Source organism: Cricetulus griseus (genome assembly GCF_003668045.3).
Source record: "Cricetulus griseus strain 17A/GY chromosome 1 unlocalized genomic scaffold, alternate assembly CriGri-PICRH-1.0 chr1_1, whole genome shotgun sequence".
Taxonomy (NCBI): Eukaryota; Metazoa; Chordata; class Mammalia; order Rodentia; family Cricetidae; genus Cricetulus; species Cricetulus griseus.
Window position 1 is genome coordinate 76401621 of NW_023276807.1, and position 11150 is coordinate 76412770.

Here is an 11150-nt window from a genome sequence, read left to right on the forward strand (position 1 = left end):
CCTAACAAATGCAAGGACGATTTTATGGACTCTCACCCTTTCTAATTCTCACCTACCTCTTGACCTGTATCTAGTCAACTTTATAATACCTACAACCTACACACCTATAATAGTGCCTCCAAACAAGCTGTTAGAAGAGAAAGTGCACAACCTGCTCAATCTCCACCCAGAACTGTCATTGAACTCATTAAGAGCTGCTCCATTACAGCTTATTCCCTCATCTTCAGAGAAATGAACTCTGCAAAATAAATGGGATTTTATCTAGAACCCAGGAATCAGAAAGTTAAATGGAATTTTAAATTATGTATTATATACCATTCTGATGAGGAAACGTCTAGAAAATACAAAATAAAGTAATAAGAGTTTTGTTTTTTGTTTCCAAAATAATCTCTAGGCTACCATATGGGGTAAATACAGATTCAAGACAATCTTCTACATATTTACATCCAAAATCCTCTTCAGCAATATGTTTTAAATGTCAGCTATCCCCCAGGGGAATGCACGTCTTAATGTCCCCAGCTGGTAGCACTTTTCAGAAGGTTGTGAACCTTTGCAGAGAAAACACTGTTGGCAGAAGTAGAGGTCGGAACTGGGGTGGCTACTGAGGTGGGTCCCTCAAGAGTCAGATAATTCCTGATCCCCAGGGATAAAACCAAGCTGTATATCAGCTTCAGCTGTTGGCTGAGGAGGGAACGACCCAATTACCATGACTTCTCTGGCAAGATGGACCATACCCTCTGAACTAGAAATCAAAATAAATTCTTCCTCCTTTGAGCTGCTTTCATTAGGTATTATGTCACAGCAATGAGGGAAGCAAATGACAGATCATGTCTGATATGATAAGATGGAATCAATGCAAGATAAAACAAGCGTTGAGAATAATTACAGACAGAGGGCTGGAGAGATAAGTCAGTGCTTTAGAGCTTCCTAAGTTCAATACCCAACATCTACATGGTGACTCAATCATCTCAATCATCTCAGTCCCTTCTGGCATAAAGGCATATATGCAGATAGAGCACTCATATATAAATTAAATAAATAAATCTAAAAAAAAAAAGGAATCATTACATATGCAATAGAGTCATTTAGACAAAGAAAGAATGCACTTGCTCTTTGGAGTCTCCTGACCCAGGGGCTGTGCAAAGTAGTACCTTCCTGGCAGACCAAACCATCCAGAGTGTGCTGCTATCAAAGTCTTAGACCCACCTGCACCCACCTTCTCCTCCCCCTCCTTAGAGTCTCCTGACTTGAGGACTGCATGAAGGAGTCCTGTCCCAGCAGACCAAACCATCCAGAGTTTTGCAGCCATTAAAGTCTTAGATCCACCCGCACACTCTGGGAAAGACCTGGGGGCAGACCAAACCATCCAGTGACTACAGCCATTGGAGTCTTGGACCTGCCTTGGAGCTGAACCCACTGGGAGAGGAGAGACCCCACTTACACCCAATGGAACAAGGAATGGGAAGACGACAGTATAAGAACACATTCAACAACAGAAAGACTAAAATGACACCACCAGAGTATAGGGATTCTACAACAGCAAGGCCTGCTCATCCCAATGCAGATGAACCAGAAGAGAGTGACCTTAAAAACAACTTTATGAAGATGATAGAGACCTTCAACAAGGAAATGAGAAAAATCCCTTAAAGAAATGAAAGAAAAAGCAAACAAAAATGCAAGACATGAATACAAGAGATGAAAGAGAGAATCTCGGATATTGAAGAAATACACTAGAGGAAATAGATTCATCGACAAAAGAAAATCTTAAGTCCAACAAATCCCAAACACAAAATTTCCAGGGAAGACTGAACCTAAGAATAATAGGGATTGAAGAAGGTGAAGAAACCAAGGTCAAAGGTGCAGAAAATATATTCAACAAAACCACAGCAGAAAACTTTCCCAACCTAAAGGCTTACAGAACACCAAATAGACTGGAGCAAAAAAATAAATAAATAAATAAATAAATAAATAAATAAAGTCCCCTGGACACATAATAACCAAAATACTAAACATACAGAATATAGAATGAATATTAAGAGCTGCTGCAAAGGAAAAAGGCCAAGTAACATATTAAGGCAGACTTATCAGAATTACACCCAGCTTCTCAATGGAAACAATGAAACCCAGAAGGTCCTGGTCATGTATTATGCAGACACTAAAAGACCACCGATGCCAGCCCAGACTACTATACTGAGCAAAGCTTCCAATCACTATAGATGAAGAAAACAAGATATTCCATGACAAAACCAGATTTAAACAGTACATATCCACTAATCCAGCCCTACAAAAAATACTGGAAAGAAAGCTCTAACCCAAAGAAGTTAACTACACTCACAAAAAACAGTCAATAGATAATGTCACTTTACCAAAAGCCAATAGAAAAAGCAGGTTAAATCCACACAGACTATCACCACCAACAACAAATCCAAAACAAACAAGAATTAACACTCAATGGTCCTTAATTTCCCTCAATATTTTTTTAAAGATTTATTTATTTCTTATGAATACAGTGTTCTGCCTGCATGTATCCATGAAGGCCAGAAAGGGGTACCAGATCTCATTACTGATGGTTGTGAGCCACCATGTGGTTGCCGGATATTGAACTCAGGACCTCTGGAAGAGCAGTCAGTGCTCTTAACCTCTGAGCCATCTCTCCAGCCCCAATTTCCCTCAATATTAATGGTCTTAACTTGCCTATAAAAAGGCACAGGCTAAAAGAATGGATACAAAGGCAGAATGTATGTTTCTGCTGCATACAAGAAACACACCTCAACTTCAAAGATAGACGTTACCTCAGAGTAAAGGGTTGAGAAAAGATTTTCCAATCAAATGGACCCAAGAAACAAGCTGGTATGACTATCCTAATATCTAACAAATTACACTTCAAGCTAAAATTAATCAAAAGAGATGAAGGAGGTCATTTCAAAGTTATCACAGGAAAAATCCATCAAGATGAAGTCTCACTTATAAACATCTATGCCCCTAATACAAAGGCATTCACATTCATAAAAGAAACATTACTAAAGCTCAAATTACACATAAAACCTCACACACTTATAGTGGGAGACTTCAACAACCCACTCTAACTACTGGACAGGACTACTAGACAGAAACTTGAGAAATAAAAGAACTAACAGAGGTGATGATGCAATTGAGTTTAACAGACATCTATAGAACATTCCATCCAAACACAAAAGAATATACCTTTTTCTCAGCGCCACATGGAACCTTCTCTAAAATCGACCACATACTCGGCAACAAAGAAAGCCTCAACAGATACAAAAAAAAAAAAAATTGGAATAACCCCCTCTATCTTATCAGACCACCATGGTTTAAAGTTAGAATTCAACAACAACACAAATTGCAGAAAGTCTTCAAATTCATGGAAATTGAACAGTACTCAACTGCATCATTCCTGGGTCAAGGAAGATAGAAAGAAAGAAATTAAAGACTTCCTAGAATTTAATGAGAATGAAGACAGAACATACTCAAACTTATGGGACACATTGAAAGCAGTGCTAAGAGGAAAGTTCATAGCACTAAGTGCCCACATGAAGAAACTGGAGAATAGTCACACTAGAGAATTAACAGCACAACTGAAAGTTCTAAAACATAAAGAAACAAACACACCCAGGAGGAATAGACACACCAGGAAACAGTCAAAATTGAGGTCTGAAATCAATGAAGTACAAAGAAAACAATACAAAGAATTAACAAGACAAAGAGTTGGCTCGTCCAAAAAAATCAATAAGACAGACAAACCTTTATCCAAACTAACTAAAAAGTAGAGAGAAGCATGCAAATTAACAAAATCAAATGAAAACAGGGACATAACAACAGACACCGAGGAAATCCAGAAAATCATCAGGTCATACTATAAAACCTGTACTCCACAAAATTGGAAAATTTAAAGGAAATGAACAATTTTTTGGATAAGTACCACAAGACCAGATAAACAATTTAAATAGACCTATAATCCCTAAGGAAATAGAAGCACTCATCAAAAGTCTCCCAACCAAAAGAATCCCAGGGCCAGATGGTTTCAGCTCAGAATTCTACCAGAACTTCAAAGAAGAGCTAATACCTATACTCCTGAAATTTTTCCACACAATAGAAGCAGAAGGGCCACGGCCAAACTCTTTTTACAAGGCTACAATTATATGGGTACCCAAGCCACACAAAGACACAACTAAGAAAGAGAACAGGGGCTGCAGAGATTGGCTCAGTGGTTAAGAGCACAGACTGCTCTTCCAGAGGTTCAATTCCCAGCAACCACATGGTGACTCACAACCATCCATTATAAGATCTGGTGCCCTCTTCTGGTGTGCAGATATACATGGAAGCAGAATGTTGTATACATAATAAATAAAATCTTTGAAAAGTAGAAAAAAAAAAAAGAAAGAGAACTACAGACCAATATCCCTCATGAACATTGATGCAAAAATACGCAACAAAATACTGGCAAATTGAATTCAAGAACACATCAGAAAAATCATCCACCATAATCAAATAGGCTTCATCCCAGGGATGCAGGGATGGTTCAACATATGAAAACACGTCAATGTAATCCACCATAAAAACAAACTGAACGGAAAAAAAATCCACATGATCATCTCATTAGATGCTGAAAAAGCCTTTGGCAAAATCCACACCCCTTCATGATAAAGGTCTTGGAGAGAGCAGGGATACAAGGAATATACCTAAACATAATAAAGGCAATATACAGCAAGCCAACAGCCAACGTCAAATTAAATGGAGAGAAACTCAAAGCAATCCCACTGAAATCAGGAACAAGACAAGGCTGTCCACTTTTTCCATATTTATTTAATATAGTACTCAAAGTTCTAGCTAGAGCAGTAAGACAACAAAAGGAAATCAAGGGGATACAAATTGGAAAAGAAGACAAACTTGATATTTGCAGATGATATGATAGTTTACAAAGTGACCCCAAAAATTCTACCAGGAAACTTACTACAGCTGATTAACACCTTCAGTAATGTAGCAGGACACAAGATTAACTAAAAAAAAAAAAAAAAAAAAAAAAAAAAAAAAAAAAAAAAAAAAAATCAGTAGCCTTCATATACAAATGATAAACAGGTTGAGAAAGAAATCAGAGAAACATCACTGATATGGGATAATGCTCTTGTTCACTGTAAAGACTCGTCGCTCATATTGATTTAATAAAGCACTAACTGGCCAGAAGCCAGGCAGGAATGTAAATATGAGGCTACCAGACTAGGATAATTCTGGGAAGAGAAAAGGCAGAGATGGAGTTGCCAGCCAGATACAAAGGAAGTCAGATGAGAATGCCTTACTGAGAAAAGGTACCAAGCCACTTGGCTAAACATAGATAAGAACTATGGGTTAATTTAAGTTGTAAGAGTTTGCTAGTAACAAGCCTGAGCAATAAGCCGAAAGGTCTATAATTAATATAAGCCTCTGTGTATTTACTTGGGACTGAACAGCTGTAGGACAGGGCAAGACAGAAAAATCCATCTACATCACCCTTTACAATAGCCCAAAATAACATAAAATATCTTGGGGTAACTCTAACCAAAAAAGTAAAAGGCCTGTATGACAAGAACTTTAAGTCTCTGAAGAAAGAAACTGAAGATATCAGAAAATGGAAAGATCTCCCATGCTCATGGATAGGTAAGATTAACACAGGAAAAATGTCAATCTTAACAAAAACAATCTACAGATTCAATGTATTACCTATCAAAATCCCAGCACAATTCTTCACAGACCTCAAAAGGACAATACTCAAATTCATATGGAAAAACAAAAACCCAGGACAGCTAGAACAATCCTGTACAATAAAGGAACTCTGGAGGCATCACCATATCTCTCTTCAAACTCTACGATAATGAAAACAGCTAGGTATTGGCATAAAAACAGAAAAGTGGACCAATGAAATCAAATCATAGGCCCTGATATCGATCTACATAACTATGAATACCTGATTTTTGACAAAGAAGCTAAAATTAAACAATGGAAAAAGAAAGCATCTTCAACAAATGGTGCTGGCATAACTGGATATCAACATGTAGAAGACTGCAGATAGATCCATTTCTATCACCATGCACAAAACTTAAGTTCAAATGGATCAAAGACCTCAACATAACCAATCACATCAAAACCAATCACACTGAACCTCACAGAAGAGAAAGTGGTAAGGAGCCTTGAATGCATTGGCACAGGAGACCACTTCCTAAATGTAACACCAGTAGCACAAACACTGAGATTGACAATTAATAAATGAAACCTCCTGAAACTGAGAAGCTTCTGTAAGGCAAAGGACACTGTCAGTAAGACAAAATGGCAGCACATAGGATGGGAAAAGATCTTTACCTACTCCACATCTAACAGAGGGCTGATCTCCAAAATATACAAAGAACTCAAGAAACTAGACATCAAATGACCAAATAATCCAATAACAACAACAACAACAACAAAAATGGAGTACAGATCTAAAGAGAGGACTCTCAACAGAGGAATCTCAAATGGCTGAAAGATGCTTATGGAAATGCTCAGCATCCTTAAACATCACGACAAATACAAATCAGACAACTCTGAGATTCTATCTTACACCTGTCAGAATGGCCAAGACAAAAACTCTGATGACAGCTTATGCTGGAGAGGATGTGGAGTAAGGGAAACACTCTTCCACTGCTGGTAGAAGTGCAAACTTGTACAGCAGTTTTGAAAATCAGTATGGCCATTTGGGCATATATCCAAATGATGCAAACTCACTCCACAAGGACATTTGCTCAGCTCTTTTCATAGCAGCATTATTTGTAATAGCCAGAACCTGGAATCAACCTAGATGCCCCTCAACCAAAGAATGGATAAGGAAAATGTGGTACATTTCCACAATGGAGTACTACTCAGTGGTTAAAAAAAAAAAAAAAAAAAAAAAAAAAAGGTATCTTGAAATTTGCAGGAAAATGGACAGAACTAGAAAAGGCCATACTGAGTGAGATAATACAGACCAGACCCAGAAAGACAAATATGCCTTCACTCACAAGTAAATATCAGACATAAAGCAAAGGACAACCAGCCTACAGACCAGAACCCCAGAAAACCTTGATAACAAAGAGGACCCTAAGAGAGACATACATGGATCTGCCTAGGATGGAGAAAAAGAAAGATCTCCTGAGTAAATTGGGAGTGTGTGGGGGCAGGGAAAAGGGGAGAGGGAAAGAGAGGAAGAGAGTGAGGAAAAAATGTATAGCTCAATAAAAAAAAAACAGCAAAATAAAAAGTCTAAACTAGTCATTCTCAACAAGTCCATTTTGTCAGGAAACACTTGTATATGTCTGTGGATATTTTTCAGTGTCACAAACTGGGGATATGAAAAAGACAATAATTGTCACTGGCATCTGCTAAACCCAAGATACCAAACATACAGAACACACTATAGCACTCCACACAAAGTGTCATCCAGGTCAAACTACCAATAGTACCAAGGTTGAGAACATCTTGTCCTAAACTTTTCCAAAATACAAGAGCATATATACTTTGCAAAGTCTTCATTTCTAGCCAATCCAGTCATATAGCAGAAGTTACTTATGGACATGCTCCTCATCACTAGCTCACAATGCTTTCCTACCACACCCAGGACCACCAGCTCAGCAGCAGCACTGCCCACAATATGTTGGGCTCTCCCACCACATCAATCATCAATCAAGAAAATGCACCAAAGGCTTGCCCTCGGTCCAGTCCAATCTGGTGGGGGCATTTTCTCAATTGAGGTATGCTGTTCTAAAAGGACTCCTAACTTGTGCTAAGTCACAATAAAACTAGCCAGCACAAGTCAGCTCCATCTTTCCCTATAATCCCATTCTATGCTATCTTAATAGCACCTCACCCACTCAACAGTTCAACCAGCTATCCTTCAACCACTACATGGACACCATGGTATGCGCCCAAACTCACCAACACACACCCATTCATACATCATACATAACATACAATAATAAAATTTTAGAAGAGAAATTGTTATTGATGCACATATTTATAAATAAGAATTTCTAATCAAACCCCTCCTTCTCTATTGCTATGCTACCAGCTTATGTAAATGGATTACTCAAATCTGCTTTCTTCACATGGCATTTTCCTGTGTTTCTAAGACCAAATTTCTCTCTTCTTAAAAAGATAATAGTCAGGATTGGGGATTTAGCTCAGTGGTAGAGTGCCTGCCTAATGGCACTGGGCTCAGTCCTCAAAGATAATGGTGATTGGATTAAGGCCCACCTAATACAGTTTGACCTTATCTTAAGTTGAATTACAGCTATAAATATTCTATTTCCAACTAATTTATACTGGAGTTCTGAAGATAAGTTACACATTTACCTCACAAAACCTCCACAATCACACTCTTCTACATAGTAACCATAACAAGGACTCATCAAGCCTTGTCACTGTCCTGAACACAAGGCTGTGTCACACTAACCTCTTCCTTCCTCTCCAACTTTATCTCTTGGCACAGTCTTCTTGTACACCAGCTATACTGGCCTCTCTGTACCTCAATCCTACTTCAGGCTTCTGTCTGGACATTTCTGTCTCGCTCTGTTCTTTTCACCATTCAAGTCAAATCAGAAGGGTCACTTCCTCACAGGAGTCAATCTGCTCAAGTAGAAGGCCCCTTACCAAAAAGCAGAACATCAAACATCCCAGTGGCATTCTCTTTCACATAAACCTAGTTTCTTTGCAGCATTTAGAAATTACACCAATTATTCAATTACTCCCCTAAGTTTTCTTCTACTTTTTTTCTGGTCCATTCAAACATTTAAGCCATTTGGAATCCATTTCTGTATGCTCAATATGCTTGAAAAACAGACATCCCTCAAATGATTCCAATACAAAGTCTACCACCACACAGAGTTCTGACCTCCCCAGCATCTAGAGGCTCAGGCCAAGTGGAAGACAAATTCAAAGTCATGGTTCTGGAAAGATGGCCCAGCAGTTAAGAGAATTAGCTGCTCTTCAGGAGGACCCAAGTTTGATTCCCAGACATGGAGGCAATTACCTGTAGCTCCAATTCCAAAGGATCCAGTACCCTCTTCTGTCCTCTGAAGGCACTGTACCCATGTGGTACACAGACACACAGGCAGCAAAACAGTCATAAACATAAAATAAAAATAAAAAGTTTTTGTTTGTTTGTCTTAGGTCAGCCAAGCTACAACTGCAAAGGTCAGGGACAAGATGGTACCCCCGGTTCAGGTCTCTCCGCTCATCAAGCTCGGCCGATACTCAGCCCTGGTCCTCAGCATGGCCTACGGGGCTAAACGCTACAGTTACCTAAAACCCTGGGCAGAGGATGGCAGTGGAGGAAAAGAAGAGACTAGATGAGCTGAAACGGATCGAGAAAGAACTGGCAGAAGGTAACACCATACTCAAGTGACACAGAGCCCATGAGCTTGCCTGTCTTTAGCTGCTGAGGATGAATAAAGCTTTGTCATGTGATGGAAAAAAAGAAAGAAAGAAAAGAAATCCTACAACTGCTTTATTACTACTATCTAGTTGGCAATTTTTACACGACTCCATAATTATTACTATTTATTATCATTAGGTGTTGGTGCTTTGTGTATGTTTGTAAGAGACCCAGGCCTCAGCAGAACTGCAGCCACAGCACAAAGACCTGAGCAGGATGCAGTCCCCCATCTGACTGCCCCTGACCTTAGCCCTAGTTTACAGAAAGAACTACAAACATCTCCCACCACAGGGAGAGGCCAATCAGAAAAGGACAAACAACTCCAGTTACTCTTAGGGTGAGATTAAAATATTACAACTCCTCCAGGGATTGAGTTAATCTCAAGTCTGTTACTATACAGTTTTGGAATCCGCCAAGCCCTGCCCTCCAACCACAATAAAAGCTCTCTCCTGTTCTGCTGCTGTTTCAGATGGATGGAAAGGCCCGAGCTAACTCATAATAAAGACTCTGCTTTTGTACCGCATTTGGTATCTTGGTGGTCTTTTGAGGGTCAGGAGACTTTGGGCACAACATTTGTGCACCTATCAGATCTAGAACAAGTTACTGATGATTGAGAGCCGACTTCCAAGTCAGTGCTGGGATTCTAATCACTGATCCTCTAGAAGAACAACCAGGGCTCTTAAACTCAAACAACTCTCTCCAATCCCTAGTTTGTAATTATTCATTTGTATAACCTCCCAGGCCAGAAAATGAGAAATAAAAGACAGAAACCCGTTTATTCTCTAGCTTACCATTTCCAATGCCTGACACACTTTAAATAGTAAATGCTAATTTGATGAACAATATATGTCGGTTCTTGAACAATATTGTCTTCTTTAAAATTTGTAGAGATGAAAAAACTGACTGGTGTCCCCACTTATTGATTTTGTTCGAATTTGGGGAAGTCTTTCGAAAGTGTTCTATGGCAAACACTGTATAAATTATCATATGAAACAAACGTAGACGGGGAAATGAAACCAAAACCTTCTGTCTATATGCAGTCTGCTGTGACTTAGTACTTAACTTCACATTCACCTGGCTCTGCCCTTGACATAAAGAAACTCACCAGTTTCCTAAGCAAAATAACAGCCCACCACTTGAACCAAGGAAGGGAGAAGCCCCTTGTGAGGTTAAAGTGAAAGCCTAGCCGCCTCCCACGTTCCAGTCCACGCCAACGTTGAAGGAGCACGGTTTCCCCATACTGTGAGACGGCAGGTATCTTCCCAGATGTCCCCAACCGACGCGACAACAGTCGCCAGTATGAAGAAACTAAGAGAAGCCTCCGACGGGAAGATGCGGAGTGAAAACAGGAAGCACGGCAGGCAGACAGCTCAGTAGGGACTGTAACTTGTACTTCACCCCACACGGCTTCCAGCCGCTCTGTGAGTGCCGGCGCCCACCGTCACCCCCACCCCTCCAGAGTGCCACGCAGCTGGACTCCGCCGCCGGGCCAGGACTCACCTCGCCGAGCCGCTTCGCCCAAGGGCCGTCTCCCAGACCCGCTCAACCCGCGTCAGGCCTCAGACCTCCACATTGGAGTCCAACCGCTAGGATGCTAAGGCGCAACTCCTTGCAACGCCACCCAATCTCGGGCTTCCGTAGGCCACCGACCCCCTCCTCCCCCCCCCCACGACCCCGGATGTTGATGTGCAGCGTGCCCCGGAAGCGGTGGCCC

At 40.2% G+C, this 11150-nt stretch overlaps 1 protein-coding gene and 1 pseudogene across 3 annotated transcripts in view; one reads left to right on the forward strand and one right to left on the reverse strand.

Annotated features, from left to right (window-relative positions):
* Asb3 (ankyrin repeat and SOCS box containing 3) overlaps nucleotides 1-11097 on the reverse strand; it is an 85693-nt gene extending 74596 nt beyond the window's left edge. For all 3 annotated transcript variants that reach the window (XM_027387707.2, XM_027387706.2, XM_035453331.1), the window contains exon 1: nucleotides 10937-11097. The gene's annotated coding sequence lies outside the window, so the exon portion shown is untranslated. The remainder of the gene's footprint in view (nucleotides 1-10936) is intronic.
* Nucleotides 9171-9959, forward strand: LOC107980145 (annotated as a pseudogene).
* Nucleotides 11098-11150: the final 53 nt, after the last annotated feature.